The 24787-nt window shown below is 49.0% G+C and overlaps 1 protein-coding gene across 1 annotated transcript in view; it reads right to left on the minus strand.

Moving 5' to 3' along the window:
* Positions 1 to 23361, minus strand: part of LOC146203091 (E3 ubiquitin-protein ligase MARCHF8-like) — a 139417-nt gene extending 116056 nt beyond the window's left edge. The window contains exon 1 of the mRNA XM_084588514.1: positions 23154 to 23361. The gene's annotated coding sequence lies outside the window, so the exon portion shown is untranslated. The remainder of the gene's footprint in view (positions 1 to 23153) is intronic.
* Positions 23362 to 24787: the final 1426 nt, after the last annotated feature.

The raw sequence follows: 24787 nt of genomic DNA on the forward strand, positions 1-24787 counted from the left end.
CAGATAGCAAGGCTATTTATTGCTAGGTGCTTAAGCGAAGCCAAAGAGCTGCTGTTCACTTCGCTGTTCTGCTCACAAATACCTCGCTGACGTCGTCTGAACTTAAGACTGCCATTTCTTCCTTTTATAAGCAAAATCAGAAAGGGGCGATAACCTCTTTTGAGTCATTCGGCTGCACAAAAACGTTTTTAACCCTAACTGCCTCACCGTTACCAGCAACATTTTTTTACAACAACTTGACACAAATTTTCCTGCTTCGTTCTGCCTTTCACGCCCATGCACGACGAACGGAGATGCATTTTGTTTCTGAAAGTGTATGCCCAAGTCATGACATGCTAATTCGACGTAGCAGAATATAAGATCAGATCAGGTTGTAGCGCCACAAAGAGCGCAAAGTGCAACGCGCGTGAAAAAAGCGTCCGACTTCACTCACGACCTTCTTCACATTGGCATAGGTATGGCGACTACTTTAATTCCAAAACCTCGCCAACGGCACCCGTTTCTAGTTTGATGTATATGAGTAACAAACTTCCTATTTAAAAAGGAGCAACACTAAGCAGGCCTACTGAATTATTAATCTTGTGCAGTACATACCCGAGCAAGCGTTACCCCCCCCCCCCCCCCCCCTCTACCCTTTTCATCGTTAACAAAAATCTGAAATTGTGTAACTGAGACTGGAAAACACATTTTCCTTCCTTTTTGATATCTAATAATAAATAACCGCATACTGCTACTATGAAGGGCGCTGCCTTTCGGCCTCACTTCGGAGGCGAGGACTCGGAGAAGACGACGCATTCAGTTTCACCCGCGCCCTGCCTCCTAAGTTTCTCTTTAGGTTTCGCTTCAGCCTTCGAGCACGCGTTATGGTGCCGCTCTAAGCCTATAACAGCAAGCTGCAACTAGTGTGCTGAAGTGAAAAGGTTTATAACTCACGTAGAAACCGAAGACACGGTTCGACGCGAATCTGCATAGAGAAATGTCTCTACATGTGGAAGTTTTTACACGAAGGCTCAGAGAGAGAGGCTCGGCTCGCTCACTCTCCGCCCTTTCTCGTGTTTCTGCGCAGTACGAAGCCGTCGAGCAAGCTGCGCTTGGAGTGGTACCTACGCCAGCCTGTTTCTCTTGTTAAGCTGTTCTATAAAAATCAAAATGATGCCTAGCATCTGTAATCCATGCCTGTTTTCGTGCTTTGTAGGTGTCATCAACGTAGCATTGCCTGCTACGACGTCGATGGTCGTAGCCAATTTTATGGGACTGCGGATGTCCTAAGCACGGTTACAGCACGCATACACACAAAAAATGCATACAGGGTAGGAAGCCAGAAGCCAGGCTGCGCGTACGTGTATGTGTGTGGGCGCTTGGGCGATACTGAGCTGGGCTCCACATAAGAGGCTCTTGTCCGTCTCCCCCCCCCCCCCCCCACACACACACAAACACAAACCTCGCATTTGGAGTCCGTGTCATAATCACTACGACGTAACCGAGAATTGCTTAAGACAAGCGGATACTTTCTTTTGTTGTTTTTTAGATGAGCTAATCTACATCTGGAGTCGCAGTGTGTTTTCTGATGTACAAGTATAACATGGCCCACTTCAACCAATCCTATTAAGTCTGCAGAGCTGAGCGGGATACACAAGCAAGAACGTTGTCTCCTGAAGTGCCTGCATGATAACGAAACCGAATGAACGCCCAAACTGCCGTATATCGGTCAAGGAGGGAGTTGCGTGCACATTCTTTGTGCAGGTACGGTTTCCAAACGTTAATTGGCACGAACTTCTCACTTCGAAAGTTGGAAAAGCTCTCGGAGGCCGCTGAATTCCAAGCATAATTAGATACACGAAAACCGTTGTGGAAGGGCTCCGAACGGGAAAAAAGTGTGGCTCTCGAGTTGGAAAACTCTCAGCGCTGTTGAACCGATCAATTCATTGTCGCTCACGTTACAGACTCTGAGCATTGTCGACTACTATGGGGGTCCCTTGTCGCGATGAAACGCCACGACTGCCGCCAACGAGCACCGTCACGATGGCTCCGGATCACCGGCTGGCCTTCGAACAAAGCAGCCGCGCCCCAGAGGCACGACGTCGTCACGCGAGGGCTTGCAGCAGCAAGGCGGGGTAGCGAGTCGCGCCACGAGCTCCCGGTGGCGCTTGACACCCGCGAGCACCGACTCCCGGTTCCGTGTTGCCCGCAATGCACGACCTGGTTTCCCTCCTTTCCCGCATTCCCGACGTGTACAAGGAGCCCATCGGCGAAAACAATGGCCGCGGGCGACTTCTCGCCGCACGCACCGGGGCCCACAGACGACGGCGCTGTTTATTCACGCCTCTGCGCCCGACCTCGCGCAAAAGGCCGCAATTCGCTCCGCATGAGCAGGCACACGCCGGCTACTTTCCGGCCGCGTCGCATTCCCGGTACGGGCACCGGCGGCGCCGCTCTAGCGGCGCCGAGGATGGGCCCTGAGCCGCGGCTGCGCATCGCCGGGCAGAATCTTGCCACGTGAAACCTCTACGGCAGAAGATGAAAGGGGCACAAAAGATAAAAAAGCCAAAGAAAACGAGGCCTTTCACGGGCATCGTGGGTGAACTTTATTGGAGAAACTAACCGTTATTGCGCCATAAACTGAATCCGATGGGAAGTCTTGTACTTGAAGTGCTAACCAAAATTCTAACTGTTCCCAAGGACGCGGGATCGAATCCCGGCCTCGGCAGCCGCTTTTCGATGGAGGCGAACAGCAAAGCGCCCGTGTGCTGTGCGATGTCAGTGCCCGTTAAACAACCCCAGGTGGCCGAAATTTCCGGAGTCCTCCACTACGGCGTCTCTCATAGCCGGAGTCGCTTTGGGGCGTTAAACCCCACAAACCAAAATTCTAACCAGGTAATTTTAACTATTTCTTCTGTCACTGCATATTTTGGTTGGGGTGCTAAACTGTGCAGTGACAAATAATAACTGAAATAGTTGAGTGATAGTTGCAATTACTTGCTTGGGATTTTGAGGAGCCGGGGCTATTTTAGAGGGAATTCCTTACCTCTCACGAACTGTAAATTGTAAGTACACCATAACAAGCATGAAGTCTTTTTGTCTGCCCCCCCTCCCCCCCCCCCTCCCCTCCCCCATTTTAGGCAAATTCGGGTGAATGTCGTCCAGGAACTGCTCCAGGCCTGAGGTCAAACAGAAACAGATAACTGAACCTGAGTCCGAACATACCGCCTAAACTTATTCAAACACTACCGAAATGTCAAAACTGCGTTTACAGGGTATTTCACATAACTTGAACCAAGGATTAAATAGTAACGGTGCAACGAACCTTGATGAAACTAACTGCATATAATTTTTCGTCTTGTATATGCTCATCTGAGTATATTTATATTCCGAACAATTAGTTTATTAACTAAGATACATTTTGCAATACCTTTATTACTCCCATTGGAGCCAAGTGGGTTCCATGTTGTGCAGTGGGCTCGTAAATAACATATCCAAACGTACAGTCGTGAGCAAAAGTGGTATGTAACAAGCTCCAAAAAACTGCATCTCAACTTCCTCTAGCAACAGCTATCTGAGATCGAGACAGTAGTGGCAGTGTCCCATTTTATCCACATGCATGTGCCAATGTTGCTGTCCCTTACGCTGTCATTAGATGGCATTTTGATGAAATTTTCTCGAGCTCTGTCTCTGGCTTAGTGTTGCATACCACTTCTGCTCACGACTGTACCTATGACGTGGCGGTTTTTTCCGGCATTTGAAGAAAGCCTGTGAAATAAAAAAAAAACATGTCACGTGACTATGCCCATGCGTTTTGATATTGCAGCGCTTTCAAAAAAAAATTGGACAAATGAAACGTACGCGATGACCGTGCCCGAGTGAGCGGTCACTGCTCATTTTACAAGCTGCGCCATAATTAAAAAAAAAAAAAAAGAGAGCCTGCCTTGAATTAGGCGACTTGAGCGTTTTTTCTTCCTTTATTTATTTATTATTATTTTTTTTTTTTCGAGGGTGTGATAGCTCAGTGAAATCTACGTCCAAGGCTGCTGCGGGTGGCCTGACCATCGCTTATCACTTATCGTGCTCGATTTCAGTGTTCCGGCAGAATGCGCTGACGCAGTTTTGCGACTATGCTAATAGTAGTAGTGTCCATCGGCCGCACATTTCGAGAGAGGGAGCGAGCACGCTTCGTTAATTCAAAACTCGTTTGGCAGTGCTGCAATACGGTAGCGCAATTAAGACCGCGGCCAGGTGGTATTATTTCGCGGGCTTTCTTTAAATACTGGAAAAAACGATCACGTAGGGGATAGGTTAATGGAAAAAAGCTTAGTCCACTATATTTCAACCCGCTCCACAATGTAACGAAGGCTCTAAAGTAAATAATAAAGATTTTGCATAATTCATCTTAGATAACAGCTAAATGAAGGGAATTAAGAAATACTCTAAGGAGCACTACATGGCGACAAACAATATTTCGTTGGTCTACGCCAGCTACAAGTTTCGCTTTTTTTTTTTAAATCCTTGGTTCACCTCCTCCTCTCACCTCTAATCTACCTCAAATAAATCATTTTTAACCCATTGGCTCAAGTTCACTAGGACACCAAATGCGCGCGCGTGTGTGTGTGTGTGTGTGTGTGTGTGTGTGTGTGTGTGTGTGTGTGTGTGTGTGTGTGTGTGTGTGTGTGTGTGTGTGTGTGTGTGTGTGTGTGTGTGTGTGTGTGTGTGTGTGTGTGTGTGTGTGTGTGTGTGTGTGTGTGTGTGTGTGTGTGTGTGTGTGTGTGTGTGTGTGTGTGTGTGTGTGTGTGTGTGTGTGTGTGTGTGTGTGTGTGTGTGTGTGTGTGTGTGTGTGTGTGTGTTTAGGGACGCTAAAGCCCACAAACCAAACCAATCGAATTTCCGCCGGCGTAAACATAGCACGCTCGTTCGCCGATGCCACCTAGGCCACCGCCGTTGCCTCTCGGGCTGCGGTTATTAATGCGTAAGCATTGTGTGGCTATGCTGGCGGGTTTCGCGTGGGCTTGACTTTGTCGGTGCTGTAAAAGAGTAAATAGTTGGTATATCGGAAACAGAATGGTACCATAAGTTAGAGCGTCAAGGAAAGGTGTGCAAGTGACAAAATGGTTTATATGGGTTAATTAGTATAGTTAGAGCCAATTAAGTCAATCAGACATCGAAATAGACGGAGAGGGTAGTTCTGACGTTCAAAGGGGTCACGTGGTGCTCGACTTCCGGTGACGTAGCCTAACCTCCGATGGCGGGAAATTTGAAATGTCCAAACATGACCGAGCGAAAAAGGGCGTGATTTGCCTGCACAAGTAGGTGGAAATGGTTAGAAAGTATGTAAAGAGAGGTAATCAACCAATTGCAGTCTGAAAAATTCCGAGAGCACTGCAGAATCTGCAGTGCAGAAATGCGAAAGTCTTAGCGTTGCTTCTGTACACGGTACATCGAGGGCTCGTTGTCGAACACAACCAGCGTTCCGTTTAAAGCATCAAAGTTAACCGGCCTTCTGTAATTAGTTTACAGAAAAGGAAAGGCGCAGTATCTGTCACTCGTAGAATCCCGCTGACACATCTCGCGGACAACACAGCAAAGCTCAGGCTTACGCACTGCAGATTCTGCAGTGATCTCGAAACTTTTTAACTGCTATATCCTCTCGTGTTGTGCGCTGTGTATCGTTGTCTTGCGTCCGTAAGTATACTGCGCCGCCAAAGAATTGGCCTTGAGAAGAGGACAGGCTCAGTACTGAACCCCCAACTGCTTGGTGGACACATCAGCCACGCCGCCATTGAAGTAAGGGAGGAAGGAGCGCAAGAAGGAAGAGAGAAATAGGCTCGGTAGTAGAGGGCTCAGCAAAAATGTCGACCATCAAACAGCGAAATAGTTCCTACGAATCCAGAGAGAGGCGTTGAGTTTTCCGTAACGAGAAATAGGAATGGTTGAACGCGGCGCTACTTAAAACACTTGTCACGACCTGCGTGACCAACATCCATCGCTTGCCGAAGGAGCGGCGATTGCGCAGCCTTTTCGGCCAATGCAGCGTGTGTAGCCATCTCCTCTTCGACACATGGAAGGTTCTGGTTACGCGCGTCTGACTACCCGCCAAAAGCGAGGAAAGAAGCGCAGCGCGCTGTCTATCGAATAAAAGCGTTTAAGGGCTCCTCATGACTCCAGTGCAGCAGCAGCCAATAAAAGCGGTCGAGGGCTCCTCATGACTCGAGTGCAGCGGCAGAGAGCGTTGGATGGGAGCCCTATACGCCTTTCGTGCAATGCATTTCATGCTTACGTATACTCTCAACGAAGAGATCGGCTGTCAATTCTTTCCCGTGCCGTCTTCCCAAATTTGCCTCTTTCATCTCCGGCCCTGCTTCGCCCGAACCTCACAACTCGAGCCGTAGGAGTATGCAAGAAATTCTCCCTAAAGTTTTCATTGTATTTCCCATTTGGTAATAAATATTGCTACCGCGCGCAAACGTCACGCTGAAAATGTTTTTTTTTTTTTTTTTTTTGGTTTCGTCGATTTTATGTCGAGCCTTTGTTCGATCGTCTTCGCACACATGCCAACTTGCGAAATGTTTTGCGTCTCCAGCTTCTGTTTGCAGCGCCATCTGGAGCACGCAGCAATGTCACAACAGCATGGGGGAAGCTAACACACTCGGAATAATTAGATGCAAACCAATGCGACACTCGCGTCCAAGAAAGCTAGCCATGTATACCACGGTGCGAATCCAAGTCCATCTTCGCAATAATAATAATAATAATAATAATAATAATAATTAATAATAATAATAATAATAATAATAATAATAATAATAATAATAATAATAATAATAATAATAATAATAATAATAATAATAATAATAATAATAATATACAAACGAAAGAAAGGTTTTTCTAGAGTTGAAATAGCATAACGGCGCACTCGTTCCGCTAATATTCGTCTGCTGTACAAACATCGCGTATCTAAAGTACGGCTTCTTCTCCACCACGCTTTCGCTCGGAATTCTTCAGTGTGTGTGTGTGTGTGTGTGTGTGTGTGTGTGTGTGTGTGTGTGTGTGTGTGTGTGTGTGTGTGTGTGTGTGTGTGTGTGTGTGTGTGTGTGTGTGTGTGTGTGTGTGTGTGTGTGTGTGTGTGTGTGTGTGTGTGTGTGTGTGTGTGTGTGTGTGTGTGTGTGTGTGTGTGTGTGTGTGTGTGTGTGTGTGTGTGTGTGTGTGTGTGTGTGTGTGTGTGTGTGTGTGTGTGTGTGTGTGCGTGCGCGCGCGTGTGCGTGTGCGTGTGTGTGTGTGTGTGTGTGTGTGTGTGTGTGTGTGTGTGTGTGTGTGTGTGTGTGTGTGTGTGTGTGTGTTTGTGTGTTTGTGTGCTTCCCCTCATATCACTGCATGGCTCAGTATTTCTGCGTGCACTTTCGGGATGCAAGCATCCAGCAAGCGCAGTTCACTCGAAAACCAATGGTCAGCGACGTCCTGCAACGATGTAGAGTTTCGAGTGCCTTGGCCCGTAACCGGGTTCCGTGGGCTATTATATTATTGGGCTTCGCCGCATGTCGAACAACTGCAATGAAGGAAGCAGAGGTATCGCTACCCACACACGGAGCACAGCGCTTGACAGCTCAGTGAGAGGAGAAGGGGTGTGGATCAGCAAGTCACCCTGCACTGAATGCAGTGTCACGCGGGAGCGACGGCTTCGAGACCGTCACGAAAACAAGTTGACATGAAATTTTCGGAATACTTCATCTCGGGTACAAAATAAGCCTCAAATGCTCTCCTAGCAAACGCGCGCAGATTACAAATACTTTTGTACTCAACTGAGGAGTCGATGGAGAAATATTTGATGCTGGGAAAGGTTGAGGGTCACCGGAGAAGGGGTAGGCAGCGAACGCGATGGTTAGATGGCATCCTCGAGGCACTGCAGATGAAGTTATGTGATGTTAGGAAAATAGTGAGAGACCGGAAAGCGTGGCGTGACATGGTCCATAGGGTCACGAAGAGTCGGACACGACTGAACGACTGAACTTAACTGTGCTAGGGACAATGCACTGTCAAGCAAAACAGCGCGAGGCGCAAGCCTGTAGTGTTGCATACGTTAAAGTTCAAGCGTTCTGCCTGGAGGCTGTGATGCAGAAAACACACGACGTTTCCCTCCTCCAAATACGCACACACACGCTCTCTCTCTCTCTGCGTTTCTCTCCCCAACTGCAGCTTCTCCGAGTGTGAGGGGACAATGAAATAAACCCGCAACGCCAGGAATACGGCGTTTACTGCTCTCTCGATGGCAAAGTGATAACGCGTCATCTTTTTTTCCTCATGCCGACTCACGCAGCGTCGGATGACTTTTCGTATCGAGATTTGCTTCGCTCTGTCGCCAGATGCGCGCGTGTTGATTTCGCTAGCAATACAACGCAAATAAATCCCCATGACACGCTAGCGGTGATCCGATTATGCTAGTGCAGCAAGGTTGCGTTCATGTGGAGACAGAGTCAGCTGCGACATGTCACAAAACTACGAAGAAATCACTTAGTTGGTCATTTATGGATGTGATAGAAGTTCAAGTTCACGCGTGAAGGAAGCCTGTCGACCAAGCTTGAGGGAGGGCAGAGTCCCATTGGACTTGACGGGACAAGGAAACCACGAAAAGGTTTCCATGGTAGTAAACGTATAGAGCCACGAACTGAAGGGCTTGCTCCAAACTTCCTCACGCGGCCAGTGCAGCGCGTTCATCGATGTTAACAAGCGCTACCAGACAGCGAGGGCATACGGTAATTATTGTGGTGAAAGTCGGCTCTTACACGAGGCAGAGGAGAGAAGAGACACTACCGCGAGATCATGGACCAAACAGCCCAGCTTTGCACATTGTTACGCTATTTCGTATCTTCTGCGCAGCGAACGACGCCTTCTTAAAGGCGTGGGCAAGGCAAGTCAGTCTTTCTCATCTGTTCAGTTTTATGCAGAAGCGTGTCCAAAGAAAAGATCAGTTCTACGTTCTCTAAGAACCGCCGAAAGAATCAATTTTGCACAAGGGTTCGTTATTGACGCCTTGCAAGATGTTTTCTGAGCGTATACTTATTTCTGCTTTTAATAGGCTAAAAAAAAAGAAAAGAAAGAAAAACACTCCAGCGCCGGAATCAGTCCGTGCACCCAAAACGAGCCAGCGGATACACTATAGTAGAGTGGACACATCAGCCTCGTCGGTGCCCGCCCAGCGCTCTTTTCCGAATAGTGTCAAATGCAGAACAAAGACTCCAAAGAAGACGTTCAGCCGTGCCTCTGGCCAGGCCCTTAGATCTCGGGTATGAGTGCGAGTTTATTATTTATTTATTTATACATACTGAAGCCCCATCTGGGACTATATTGCAGGAGTGGGGTTAAGAAAATTACATACACAAATAGCAAGGGACAAAACAATGGGGACAGAAGCTGGCCATCTGGTCGCGGCGAAGAAGGGCTGCTTCTGTCCTTCGGAACGTGCTCGGAAGGCGGCTAACGGGAAATGATTGGTGTCCAACGTCGAAGCCATTGTGCTTTGTGTCGCGGCATATGGTCTGCGCTGCCAGCTAATTTACCAGCAGTTACTCAGCGGTAAATTTGGTGGTAGTTAAAAGGTACCGCGACAAGCTAACTAAGCGAAGGTAGCGTAAAACAGAAGGGCCCTATCTGAATGACGGGACCATGCAGAGTTAACTAGCGCACAGTTCGCAAGATCCCTTAGAGTTATGCTATCATTGACATGTTGAAGAACGAATGGAAGCAATTTATGCGCTACGCCAACACATGGGTAGCTGCTGTAAAATTTTAACATGCGTCGAGTATATACGTCTCGAATCGCGCTAGTGCTGCTCTTTTGTGACGGTGCTGCTTCAGAGAACGTGGACAGTCAAGGGTTTGACGGAAACCCGTCTGGCGAGGCGGAAGCGTAGCAGAAAAACGAACACTCGCCAAATTAAAAATAAAAGGAAATGAAAAAACATTTTTCCTTAGTTCTTGTTTTTCTTGTAGTTTTATTTTACGAGTGTTCGTTTTTCTACTAAGAAGGTGGATATATAGTGGTGGGCTGATAAAAAAAATGCACTTCGAAAAATGCCCAATATCCCCAACTAAACGCAGATATTTGTTTTTTAACCGATTTCACGAAAGGGAGCTGTACCAAGAGAACAACGGTATTCTACCGCGCTCACATTGTACCCCCGACCGCAGCCCACATTTCTGGAGAAACTATTCAGGCAATCCTCATGCTTTTTTTTTCTTTGCATGGCAGTGATAAACATATTTATCAAAGAAACCAGCAGAGAACCGATCGTTCATTCTGAGGAATCGACTGAAATGACGATTATTTCTGTGTCACGAGAATTTCACTTTTGAGACATGGTTGCACAGTCTGTCCGGAAAAGAGCCGCCTTTGTCCTTGAAAAATATATATATTGGATGCTTGGCCAGCGCCTATGCATTGCAACAGACATGCTGCGCGTGCATCGGGAGCTCTCTAGAATTATTGTGTCGCTTTAGGCTTGGCGGCTCGCGCGCCAATGTTTCTTCTTTTCAAGTGTTTTTCTGACAGTCATGTTTGTTTTTATCAACGTGTACACAGTTGTAATTTACAAGGAGTAGTCTACAGTTAGTGGTTAGCTTTCAAGGGAAGTTAGCGAAAGAATGCGCCAGGTATTTTCTTCGTTTCAGCGTCTTCTGAGCGTACATCTTTGCTCAGAGCAGATCTATTGATGCAACGTTTTCCTTCATTTATCCTCTCCCGAGTTATATGCAAGACAGCGCTGTCTGATACCTAGGGCAGATGTCAATGTAAACCTCCGGAAGCGTCTTCCACAAATGGAACACCAACTAGGGTTATGCACGACAGTGCGGTACCAGAAGGTGTCATCTGAGCGAGAAGCAAAGAAAGCGCACACAGCCGTTGAATAGACATGCATGCTTTCTATCGTCTACGCATGTGAAAGTCAGCGTAGCTGCACTCGACCAAAAGAACCTTCATTTGCAAGCGCTTAGAATGAATGGCTTGTTTTCATATACGCAACGGAAAACTCCTTCGAGCGCCCCAAGAGAATCGCACGGCTTTTATTAGCGAAAAAAAAAAAAATAATAATAATAAAAAGAAATGCTCGAGGCTATTGTTAACGAACAGTCGTGCGCATTGTAAAACTTTTCTCGCCATGTTCCCCTCCGCGTTTTATAGCCTTTTGTTCTGCTTGGCGCCCAGTATAAGCGGAGCATCTTGCTTTAGACGCTGAAGTAGGCGGCTTCACGTAGCTGGAAAAATTAAGCCCTTCTCGCTAGCGGTTACCCGACACCACCGGATCGAAGCCCAGAGCGCTTTCCCGCAGCTTACTACGCGTAGCTAGGACATACGTTAATGCGTTTCATTCGTCCACAGCCGCAGACCTTGTGTGCTGCCCTCAGTCAAGCGCCAGTGGAAAAAAAGTAGCGCGGGAAGGGGCAGCACGCAGTTCAACCTTTACTGCAAACGGGAACCGTCGACATCGGCAACTAATGTACACTTGCGACTTCCGGTTGTGCCTCCAAGCGAAGCGAGCCCGGACCAGCGGCTACCTGCAGCGGGTGATAGTCGCCCGCCACGCCCATCGACATCGGACGCCGAGGTGCGGGCACGCTACACTTCATAGCTCGTGGTTGCGCATTAGGCTACCGCTTGCCTTCCTACATCCGGCACGTGCAGAGGCACACTGGGAGGCGCTTCTACCACTCCCCCCTTTTCTTTTCTCCCCCTCCTCCATTGCTTCCCGCCCAGCAAGCGCTTCGCTGCCGTCCACGCCGAAGGCCGCCACCGATTTCTGCAGCGGCGTGTCACGACAATACCTGGCGCTGCGCCCAAAACGCTAGCCACTGGCGGCATCCAGGTGGCTGCCGCTACCATCGCGGTCGTCGCCGACGATGAGCGGCAAGCCAAGCGTGACCCGGCATTGACATGTCTAGGAGCAGGCGTTCCCTCTCCGCTTCCTCCTATTTGGCCGCGTTGGGCGAGACCGGCGGCACACTCCCTATTAAGTCGGCCTCAACCAGCACCAACGTCTCTGCGACAGAATGTGCTCGACAGATCCGAAAGGCTCCGCGTTATAACACAGCACCGCTAGTCTTAACCAGAGAGAGGGAGTCGAGAGGAACCCTCGCCCTCCTCGCGTGTCGCGGATGGGCTAATTTTCAGGAGAGCTCGGCGGCGCATGTGCGTGCGTATGCTCCGCAACATAGATTATAATTTTCGCAACATTTTGGAAGTCTGCGAAGTAGACGGGAAGGGAATGAGCCAGCGGAGATAAAAGCCGCGCCACACAGTGGTTCTTAAGTGTGAAAAATGAAGCCGGCGCTCAGCGTAAAGCACCAGCGGAGGCCTAATTTGTTCTTATCTAGCCGGACGCGGAACGCTACAAAGACATTGCCCAAAGAGTGGTGCGGTGCCAGTAGCGTTCTTACTACCACATACAATCAAAACAAGAGGCACGCAACGTTCCAGCCATCGCCACAACAAAGGACGACCGCTCCTCGCGAAAAGAGAATGGATGTTTCGGCAACCAAGTCAGGTCGGCATTTATTAATCCCTTCTTCAGCCTCTTGCCACGTGTGCGGTTGCGCAGTAAGACAAGAGATCGAGGAGGAGTACAGAAACGGCCATTCTCGCTGCTCTTTCCTGCTGGGTTCGGACGGCATCCTCGTGAAATGAGGCGCATTTTACATGCGCTTGAAACATACGCGCGGAGCAGATATCGCATGGGTAAGATCCGAGCTGGACATATTCTTTCCTCATTGAAGAAATTTCGCAAATATGCGCGATCGCAGACGGCTGTTCCTTGTCACTGAGTGATGGACATCGTTAATTGCGACGTTCGAATTTAGTCTTGCGTTACTGCTACGAAGACTTGGCGCGGACGCTTCCAATCAGCTGTCATCATTATTGCGTCCTCCCGCGTAATGACCACGACGTGAAACCATGTTGCAATCTAAGGGAAACTTCAACCGAGAGATAGAGAAAGGGAGATTGGAAGAACGGTGCACTCCTTTTCGCCTTTCATATCGCAACACAGAAACCGTAACTGACAGCCTGAATCGGAAAAGGAGCGCGCTATTCGTCCATTGTTGCTGCCCGCTCCCAGCTGTCGCCCGACGGTCGTGTCATAAGGAGCTTGTGCCATCCGCCGCCGTCAGTCAAACACGTTCTCTGGGCCCGCGCCGCTTGCCGAGCAGCATGCGCGCTTGGCAGCTTACGTCCGGTGGCGGACAGCCGGAGACAAAAGGCTAGGGAACACACCAGTCGAGAAGAGTACGCCAAGGAGGGCGGGAGGAGGATAGACCGCTTTACCTATATATTGTAGCAAATAAGGCTTTATCTATACTTTCTAGAGTATTGTCGGACGAGCAGTTACATCAGAAGCGCCTCTTCTGGTCACCGTTTTGGCGATGGTCCGCAAGTGTAGCATTCAAATGCACGCTTGCGTCATCTCAAGGCCGACCGAATCAAAAAAGCGTATCTAAAAGCATCAGCAAGATGGGCAAAGAAAAGCATAATAAGGGACTATCCGAGAAGTGACACACGTAAGCAGATGAGGTCTGTCAACATGCGCGGAAAACTCTCCTGTATATAAATTTTACCTGTGCGTCACAGATATCATCATACGAAGCTAAAACTGGCAGACGTTCATGGTTTTCAATTATTCTATTATTTAAAAATTTATTGAAATTGTTTTCGTGGTTGAAAAGAGGAAAGCACCAATGTAGAAATTTTTAGCGTGAAGCAGCACCAGACAAGTGCTGTTACAGCATGCTTATTAGCCCAATAGCAACGGTCGTGTGAGGCAAATATGCAGAAGTCTAGTGGCAAGCCACCATGAATTTCCGCTGCGTCAAGGTTCGCGCCACAAGATGCATGTGGGGACTGGGTTGTAATAATTAGTTCTACACCGACACGTATACGAAAAGAAGAAGAAGAAGAAGAAGAAGAAGAAGAAGAAGAAGAAGAAGAAGAAGAAGAAGAAGAAGAAGAAGAAGAAGAAGAAAGCTTATAAGACACGCAAGCAAACGATTTGTTATCTCTGCTCCTCAGAAGAGTACAGCACGAATCTGACCCCTAATTTTAAGCAAATCAAGGAAAGCCACTCGTTTTACGCGGTGAACGTTCGCAGATAAGCACGCACAGTTTTTCGTAAAAGCAGAGTTCAGTTCCCGAAGCCAGCGTCGCCGCACCACGGGCCAAATTTCAATGTTCTTTGCGCATGAACGAAAGGTCTGTCTGTGAATGCGGAGTATGTCTTGAGCTCCAGTAATGTCGCGAGCCCAGGGCATGTCATATGACTAAACGGCGTTTTTCGCGGCTCATGCCTACTCATGCCTGCATTGGCTCAGCCGGGACTTGGCGAGGTATGTGGGTTACAGCCATTCGTGACGCTGTGCGATTTAGTAGCGGCGAAGGGAGGGGGGTCCTCTGAAGACACCCGAGCAGCCGCTCTGATGAGATGCGCAGCGTCATGGCCGTGAGACGTGTAGCAGCCGCGAAGGAAGGAGCTGCAGGGAGAGCTCCGGTGCACAAGCCCGAAACTGGGCGCTGCTATTTTGCGGGCCCAAGGCCACGCGACCGAAATAGAGGCACCGTGGCGCGACAGCAGCGCGGCGGAGCTCTCCAGACGCCTACGCGGATCAAACATTTCACCGGACGCCCGGCTCGTGGCGGTGGGCTAGCTGCTCGGTCGCTTCCCGGTGCTGTAAGCCGCCAGCGTGATCCCGAGGGTGTCGCATCGATTGAAAAGAACGGCCGCAGCGCCGCCCTTCAAAGTTTTAGATTAAAATCCCCGTGAATCGATGGTGTTGCTACGCAGAAATCAAGTCCCTGGAGGCGGCGGGTAATTGCTGACGCTTAGGCTCACCGCTCGAGCATGAAAAGAAACGAGTGCACCACTAGAGAGGAACACAAATATAGTTGTCGGTGGACACATACAGAAAGATCGGCACCAGAGACGAATAGCGGAAATGTTGTAGGCGTTCGCACGGCACAAGGACTCGAAATGCAATTTGAAAAGTTCCCGGCAAATTTGCGCATGCGAAAAAAGAAAAAGAGCGCTTTCTGCTCTTCTTCGACAGCGATGAAATAAAAATGAAGAGGAGTTGAGAATAAGGCCGGCCCATATTTGGATCCACGAGCGGCAGAGTAAATACAGCACTGGCACCCTGTTCCACAGTTTGCTTAATCCTAGAACACAATAAAGTTTCTTCTTACACGTCGATATTTAGCGTCTTCTCGAGCTGCGCCGGCCTTAGCTTTGTTCCCAATGCAGCGCCGCTAGGCAATTTAGCCATGCCTCAGAGGTAAGTAAGTAAGTAAGTGCTTTATTTTCCGTTTGCAAAATACAGCTGAGAACGGACAGGTTCGAGGAAAAAAGCTGCGGAAACTGTTTGACAGGTCCTAAAACCCGTCTGTTGGCAGCAGCAGCCGTGCGGAATGGCAATGCTTTCAATACAATAAAGCACAAGCATGAAGAAAGAAACAAAATAACAAACAAAAAGGTGAATCTGCAAAGCTACATAGGTTAGTATGTAAAAAAAAAACAGCAGCATGAAAATAATCTCACTCAGTCACAAAAGAAGTACAATTGGCAAGGAAGATATATATTGATGATTTACGATGACTAACCCAATGGTTGACAATATAAATACACACTCAATATTAGTGGCAAAAATAATTGTGTAGAGTAGATAATGAAACATGTAAAACATCAATATTTTCCGAGATTAGTGCATTGAGTAAGGCAGGTAGGGTGTAAGCAATCATTTGTTTACCGTAATTAGTTCGCGTGTGTGTTACATACCAGTATTCCGGACATTGCGTTTGGTAGTGAAGTAGATTTTGTTTAAGATTGGCTGTTGAACGGATGGCAAAATTATTCAATTTGCATTCTTTAATGTATGCGTGTACTAACATGTAGTTGTATAAATTATGCACTTTCAATATATTAAGCTCTTGGAACAAAGGTTCACTTGGGAAATCCCAGTTCACATTGCATATCGCGCGCAGAAATTTTTTCTGAAGGACAAGTAACCGACCTACATTTCAGCGCCTTCAGAGAATACTTTTGAATAACAGCGTATATAACGTAGACAGCTACTGCAGGAAATAAACGTTAAAGTGTCTTCAGTTCAGTACTTTCTTTAACCATGCAGCAGGGTGCTGCTGAAGATGACAACATTGCTGCGGTGAAAATGGTGCGTCGCTTGTCACAGCGCCGGACGTGCTGGTTGGGTCTGTCTCGCGTGGCGGCCTGCCAGTATTACCCAGTAGCGCGTCGTCAAGAGGCCGCATTTTTGCGCCCATCGCGCGAGGGCGAGGCGCGACCGGCGGAAGCGGCACGCGCCTTTCCGCACTCGGCCTCTCACCACCGCTCTCCGTTCTTTTCGCTTTCCTGCGCCCGTAATGGTACGCTCGCTGAGAATACGGTCGTCCCGGCGAGGCGTCTCAGTTGCTCCCGCGGCCCGCGACGTTATTGTTCGCGTCCACTTGCGACGGCCACTCAAAGACGCGTCAAGCCGCGCCGCATTCATCGGTCGGCCGCTCGTGGCTCGGTGCCCGGCTGGCAACTGGCTGCTCCTCAAAAGAATGCCTGTTTCTCACATGCGGAGCCAATCTCTCTGACAACAGCCGTCGCAGCTTTCGTCCTGGGTCCACTCGGCTACTGAGACAAGCTGTCCGCGCCTTGAGCGAAGACGCCGTGTCCAGTAACAGCAATGAAGTCCCCGCACCGAATCCGCTCGTCACTCACTTTTTTTCGGAGGCTCGGTGGGCATTAGAGCAAGCGAGTGGTTATGCCCCTGAGACTCATATTCTAACTCTGGACGAGTCACGCTGACGGCTCTTCGCAATGGCCTAGCTGTGGAGTACAGAAGAGAGCACTACTTCCAAATCAAGTCCTTGGGTCGAGTCGAGTGTCGGCATTTATCCTCCCGGATCAAAAATAGCTCACGGAGCCCCCCCCCCCCCCCCCCCCCCCCCCCTCACACACACTTTACGTGCGCTCACAGTGGACTATCTGCGTGGGTGGAAAATATCCCATTTTACAAGTGCGCATAGAGGCTCAATCAGTCGCCTTTTTCATGCAATCTGTTTTCGCTAGGACGAGAATGATGTTTTAAAGCGGAAGTAAACGTCGTTTTTCCCACCTCCTTCTGTCATAAAGGTCATTTCCGCCCCGCTTTACAAAACGCAACAGAGTAGTAAAGAAAATTCGTAATGGTGATTTTTTTCTTTCCCCCTCTTCAGGAAATGGCGATTCTTTGAATATTCCCCGTTGCCTATGGTCTCGGATGGTCGCCCGTTCCTTAATCGCTTTGAACACCGGACCCTTTAATAGTGGCGTGGCGGAACCTCGGCTTCCGGGCTGGCTCGCGGAAGGCGAGAAATTGCTACACGCGCTCGTCATAGCGAAGTGAGCATCCGCACCTTAATGCCCCTGTGCGCGGCCTCGCGATATGAGACTCTCGCAGAAATGATCTCCATCGAACGCGATAATTACCGTTATTAGCAGAAAGAAGAGACCGAAGGTCTCGGCACCCTTGCATTCTTTTACCCTAATCACCACATTTCGCTTCCTGCCCATTTCCGACCTTGGTTGAGGCCGAAGACACGTTCGAGCGAAACGAGGCTTTTGTGCGATCGCCGACCTCGCATCGATGGCCGCAGGTGTCTCTCGTGTGCCAGTCGCACAAGTCGCACCACCCAGGCGAAGCCTCGCGTTCGCTTCATGGACAAGTGCTCTGTCGTCCTAACACGCGAGCTGCCATGCATGCTGCAGGCCGCGAGTGACATTTGGAAACTCTCGCCGGACACGTGCGTCGCAAAATCGATGGGTAGGACGGAACCTTCTTCCACCTTTCAAGGACGCCGATTTGGGTTCCGCCCGGCACGCGAAACGCATGTCGATCCTTAATGGTGCCTCTAGCAACTTGTTTCTGGTGTTTATCTCGACCCGTTCCAAAGTGCGCACCACAAAACATATTATCTCGGCCGTAAAAGCGTTTGTAGTCCCCAGCTATGGACGCATACAGCATGTATAGGGCAGCGGCACAGACTACAGGCGCAGAAGAAAGTAATCACCAGCGGCGACGCCTCTTGCGAAGGCGAAAGTGAAGAGTCCGGAGCAGCACATCTAGGTGGGGATAAGTAGTAGTCGCTTCTTCATAATTCTGTTTTCGTCAGTGCAGGTCCCGAAGGTAGTTTTCTGACTGTTAGCAGCAATCATGTGAGCTCAAATGGCTGCACACTAATGGAGCCACGAGATTTAGTAAAACAGCCGTCAACGGCATTTCTTTTTATTTTATCATTTTTCTATATAAATCTCATATGCTCCTAAGGAAACCTGAAATCCGCTGAACTGAAGCTACCGCGAGTGATGTGAGGAACTAATGCACAAGCCACAATCACTGCGATAACTGCAAAATGTCTCAATTTTGTGACACATCATGCATACATGCCGTGCACAACAAGTTGGATACTCTCTATGAATTTTTTCTACGAGTGCCCCCTTGCGCCCTCCCCCCACACACACATTTTCTTCGCGAAAAATTAATTGCTCCTTGAGTAGGCAACATTTCAAATAACGCCAATAAAAAGAAGAGGCATCTGTACTTGTTAAAGGTATGTTGAAGTGATTTGTAAACTCTCATTGGCAGTTAGCAACACTCAGCGGCTGTTCAATAACATTTCGTCCATTAAAACAGTGCTATCACAGCATGAAGTTATATCCAGAGAGGTTGATTATTTCACGGCAAAGTGAAAATGTGAATTGGCGACATGCGTCAATAAAGCAGAGTATTCGCGTCAGGCGAGGAGCTCCGACGATAGACCGTAAAGTTCAGATCTCCAGTCTATTTCGGGGAGCACACGCCCTGCAGCAAGTACCAGCTCGATTACGCGACTCACGGGGTCATTCACCTCCGGCGCACCGTGAACGGCTCTTGGAGTCTACCATCAAATGCATGCGCGCTGCTGCTGTGACATGCAGCTTATGCATCATCTATATACGGCCTGGAGCTCCAACACTCGCCTAAGTGGCTCAGTGGCTCTGACGTTCGGCTGCTCACCCCAAGGTCCCGGGCCGTTCGATCTCGGTGTTTAGATGGAGGCGAAATGCAAAAATATCCATGTCCCGTCCTCAATAATAGCACGTTAAAGAACTCCAAGTGGTCTAACTTAATCCGGAGGCATCCAATGCGGATTCCCCCATGGCCCATGTCTCGGGGCGAACGATTATAAATAATAATAATAATAATAATAATAATAATAATAATAATAATAATAATAATAATAATAATAATAATAATAATAATAATAATAATAATAATAATAATAATAATAATAATAATAATAATAAACGGTGCTTCAAAATGTGACCTTTCGGCTCCTGCGACAAGCGTTTCATCAGCATGCCCGAGAAACATCGTAACGGGAAGTTTCACAAGTGAGCAGCCTCCCTTAACGACTAAAAACCAACATCTCCCAGAGACTTCACACCAATCCAGTTCTATCTCCTTGCATGCTTTACCGTCAGCACTTATCATCTATGGTGTGCATAAAGCGCACGTCAATTCCAACGACGGCGACGAACGCCTTTCGCTTTCGCTCTTTCGACGCATCTTGAAAATAGCATTCTTCTCGCCCTATACTCCCAGAATTGACGTCGTAGCATCGGTTTTATGGGCGGCCAACGCCCGTGCACCGACTGTTCACAATAGCCAGGGCATAAGCGAATAATGAATCTAACGCAGGGGTGAAGATAACTCACGGCCAGAAAATTGGCTGCTCAAACAAAACAGAGCGTATAGCGCAGAACACTCAGATCTGATCCTCGCTTGTCGCCGCCGTACCGAGAAGTTGGTGCACTACGGGGGTGGCGAGCCCTATGTGGATGCAAACCCTCCGAAACAATCGATCATGAAAGGGAAAAAATGAGATTAAAAGAAACGCTGATACACGCGAGTCTTGCAGTGGTGTACACCTGGCGGCGCTGAAGCATCGTAGAGCGAAACAGTCGCAAAGAAGCCATTCAGCGCGCCATTTTCTCTTTGTTTGATCAGCCGACTCATGTGGCGGGTGCCTGTATGCGACATTCTGCGTCACTCATCGCTCAGCTCGTTATAGCGGTAATCAGGGAAATCGGAAGGGTGCGCCTCGTCCTTCTTCTGGATGATTCACCTAAGACTCGATCGCTTCAGTGTGCTCAGCCAGCAGCATAGCCACGCGTATAGCTCGGTTTTCTTCGTTAGACTTCTCGCTGAATCTCATCCATAACTGATCAAAGCATTCGTTTGACCCGCCAGACGTTGTTTGATGTAGCAGTAGCATTGCAGCTGTATATCATTTTGTGAATGTGGCGCTTTAATCCTCGGCGCTTTCCGTTTTCGCCGATTCTCTTGGCTATGCGCGCGTTCTCCACTGCTTGCCCAACTGCTTCTGCAGAAAAGGCATGGGCACGTGCCGATTCCGCAACTTACTCCACGCTATTAGGAGAGGTTAGCATCCCCGCATAAGGAACCCTACCTTCGTTATTGGGAGCGAAAGAAAGGGCGAAAACTTGAATCAAACTGCGTCATTGAAAGTCAGAACAATAAATAAACCAAATGGAGACGTGTTCAGCATGGCATATTAAATGCGACCGCTATGTGCTAAGGCCTTAAATCCAAACGTTGATCCAGAAGATACTTTCCCTACTTACTTTTTGTTCCTACTCACCCAGCATGTCGTTGTTATGGGCTATACTGAAACGACCAGGCGAATGTCTTGGTCAAAAAAAGAAAAAGAAAAAAAAAAAAAAACACGCGTCGCAGTGTGCATAAAGAGGGGCGCCATGAAAAAGTCGCACCGTTGCAACTTATAGTACTCCTTCCTTCGTAAAGTCAGTGCTTACTACGCCTTGGGAAGCTAATTAATTGTTAGCCATCAAAAGAGCCGCAGTAACAAACACGGCTGCCACGACTCAGCTGTACGGTGCAGTGCAAGTGCTGTAGTACCAGGAAAACGCGATTAACGACTGGCCAGAAATTAGAAAAACAACAACACAACAACACCTTCAGGAAAGGTCCAAACATGTTTTTGCGGTGCGAAATGCAGAGGGAGGGTAAGAGAAAGTGAGCCCGAAACAGCTGGCGCCGCCCTCACTTTATCTCGTCCTCCCTCGTCTCTTTGCAATGACTCTGCAAAAGCATGAATGGATTCCAAATCAGCGCAGTTCACGATTCTTTGGAAGGTCTGAAAGATTGGAGAGTGGGTGAAGGATGACACTACATTGTGAAAAAACGTTGACAAAAAAAAAAAGAAAAGAAACATCGGCAATCCCGAGATCAAAGAAAAATGCCCGGCCTATTGTTTAGTGACTGTTGCTTCCTGTCGAGTTTATTCATCAGAAAAGCTAGCAACTGGACGGTAGAAGAAGAGTAAAAATCTGGGCCTGTTGGCACATTGTGAAGAGAACCAGTCAAAAAAAAAGGACAAGGACGAAGAGAACAGACGTACACCACGACGACTGGTGCATCTCTTCTCTTCGTCCTTGTCCTTTTTTTTTTTTTTTTTGACTGGTTCTCTTCTTCACAATGGACGGGTTACCAAAGGATAGATCACCGCGACTAGAGGGTTTTCCCGGAAAATTCAAAATGTGTAGGAGGGGGGGGGGGGGGGTAAATTTCTAGGTTAGGAGAGCTTTCTCGAGTAAAACTTGTTGCTAGTGGACTATCCCACGGTAAAAAGTTAGCGAAAAACAAGAACATAAGAAACGTAGGCAGGACTACGCCCTTGATGCTAAAAGAAAGAGTGCAGTTCTTTTTGGTAGTCATCACAACAAAGAAATAATTCAGCCTGAATTAGGGGCGTCCCTTCAGAAAAAAAACTGAGGGAGGGAGGGGGCGTACATATCCTTAGGGAATGTGAGAGGAAATCACTGTCCAGGGCCAATTTATCCCACATGATCCTGTATCGATTCAAAATTCGTCGCTGCGCGCAAAGTTATAAGGCAATCATGTTAGCTATATATTCGAAGTGGAAGCCCCATGCGATGTCAGAGAATCGGGGGACGAGTTCTCGGCGCTATTCCTACGTTGCTAGTGCGTGCCCGACTGTCACGAGCGCCCAAGGAACGGACTCGAGACAATCACAAACTGCTGCCGACTTCGCAACGTGTCGCTTCACTTTACTTTCCTTTGGTCCTCTGCCACTGGACTGGTTTCGCGATGACGTAGGAAGTGGCGGACAACACCCATGACTGGGGACCAAGAGAATAGAAAATGAAGCGAAATGTTGCAGAGTACGGCTTCTGTTGGGTTCGCGAGTTGCTTTGAATATTCAGTCTATGATCGACTGGCAACGTGCGTAGCTATAACTTCTGTGAGACAGTGCAGGTCACATGAGCCGAACTACTAAGATGGTTTTATAAAGACGCGCAAAACTGAAGACATCGACTTGATTTCAATATTCCCGGTGGGTAAAATTAGACGTAGAGATCCCAGCGGGAAGCATACTAATATGATTAAAACACATACCGCGCGCAGCCACTCTCTGAGAACGTGGAAACTGCTGGGCCGTATTGTGTTATTTACATAAAAGCAGAATTACAACTGCGGAGTAACGCTGGCTCTCTAGTACCGCAGAAGTGCAGGGAGATGCAATATGAAAGGGAACACCGGGTATACTTGCGATAAACAGTTATGAGGAACAAGCATGCTTTGTTTTTATGACCTACTTTCATGTGAACTAATGACCCTCAGTTTTTCATAATCTATGCGAGTGTAAAAACAAAACTGGTATCCCACAACGAGCAAAGAGTTCCTTTTTATATCGTTTGCATATATGTGCACTCAACGTTAGGCCGTGCCATTTGTGAATAAAATATAGAGCGAGCGAAAACGGACGAAAGATAGAAAAACGAACGCGCGAGCAGTGCGTGCCCATTGCATCCTGATTATTCGACGCCTCGTATCGGGCTCTAATTTCTTGGCAGAGACACGAAGTGGCGCCTCGGTCGATCGCGTAAGCGACACCCCCTTGGTACTGCCCTGGAGAAATACCATGCTCCGGGGCAGCCCGACGCGCGATCCCACGAGAGTATCGCCCTTGTACCGGGTGCTTGCCGACGCACAGTTCGGCCGTCGGCAGGCATCGGACGAAGGAGCGGGGGCGGCGACGTTACCTTGTGGCCGGACGTATCCGCATGGTGGCCGGGTGGCAGCGGTTCCACACTCATGACTACGGAGGACTGCTGCGCGTGCTACTACGAGCAGCTGTGCCCCGGCAGCCCGGGCGGCCACATGGTCTTCCGCCGGGACCCGGCGCTTGGTAGGCGGATTAGCTCTCCTTGGCGTTCCCCGGCAGCGCACCGGCAGAGATGCGAGCGAAACTTGTGCCGCCGGAAAGAAGGGGCCGCGCGCGCGAGCACAAGTTACGTCAGGCACTACGTAACCGGGCTCCAATGGGCGGCCGCTTTTTGCTTTTCCTTCGCGGGGCCCCCCTCGGCGCGTTCCCTCTCGTCCGCCGGGGCTTATTTTCTGCCCGACGTCGGGTTGCGTCACGCGCGTTGTTGTAGGTCATGGCGGAGGAAACGCTTGCCGTTCCTTCTTTCGTGTTTCTGTGTCGGCGCGCGGTGAAAGTGAGCGGCCGTTATTGAGACCGGCCGTGCCGATGCAGGCCGGAAGTTTTGACCGCTTTTCTCCCTCGGCTGGCCGCGCGGCCCTCCACGCTCGCCCAGTCGTCACAGCGGTAAACAGCCGCAGTGGTCAACTATTTCCGCATCGCGGGCAGCATAAACAAAGACGTGCTGTTTCGGGCACCTTTGGCGCTCATCTCGTGGTAGAGCACCACGCAGGGGCTGAGCGCTCAGGGGTCCAACGTGCGATACTTTGAATCATTGCGGCCCAGCTCAACTTCCGAGGGCGCAGTTAACGCGCGACTTTTAAACGCACGGATTGACTGCTGCTCTACTTGAAGCAACTTTTTCTTTCCATGCGCGCACAGAAAACAAACTGTTCGCGGCGCCACGGTTCGACCGGTCCTCCTCTTTCTCCCCCAAAACAGCAAATGACAGGCAGGCGCGCCTGGTGGCGACGGCAAATGCACCTGCCGATTCCGGTCGCTTTGGCACCGACCGGCAGCCACCGGTGATCTCGCCGCCGGATGCAAAACAGGCACCTCCTCGCTATTAGGTCACCGCGATAGCTAGGGAAATGGAACGGCAAAGAGCAGTCGTGTTACTAAGGGAACGGTACCCGATGGCCTCTCGCGTCATCCGTCCCTTGGTTGTCTCACACGGAAAAGCTACTTATAGTTAAAATAACGTTGTGTTGCAGCTAGTGGCATGCTTAGCGCAGCACGAGAATGTCGTCGTGACACTGCCCTCCGACGGCGAAGAACCTCCTCGATGGCTGAAAACTCGATTAGATGCGTTGCACGACTTGACCCACGCAACGTGAACAGCGTCAGTCGTGAGGCTGATGGGCGATGTCAGCAAATTCAACGGGGAAATTTTGTTGGCCACGTCGGTCACCTGACGGAGCACGAGATACACACTTACGAATTTTCGTCCCAAATTTAATGTCGTAGCAACCATCTTTTACTCCCCAGACAACATGTTTCGACGTTTGGTCTAAGAAAGGGTTAAATGCCGTCGAGGCAGTCCTGTGGAAATTCCAAGGGCTAATTGCTCTACCCCTGCGGTAGCGGAAAAGGGTTGAACGGATGGATGAACGATGCTATTCTAGTCGCCGGTACACAATCATTTTCTGTTCTGTCTGCTGCAGAGTCAGTGCACGAGAAAATGAGCTTTTCAGC

The sequence above is a fragment of the Amblyomma maculatum genome, chromosome 1 (genome assembly GCF_055883805.1).
Source record: "Amblyomma maculatum isolate TAMU_Amacu chromosome 1, ASM5588380v1, whole genome shotgun sequence".
In the NCBI taxonomy this organism is placed as follows: domain Eukaryota; kingdom Metazoa; phylum Arthropoda; class Arachnida; order Ixodida; family Ixodidae; genus Amblyomma; species Amblyomma maculatum.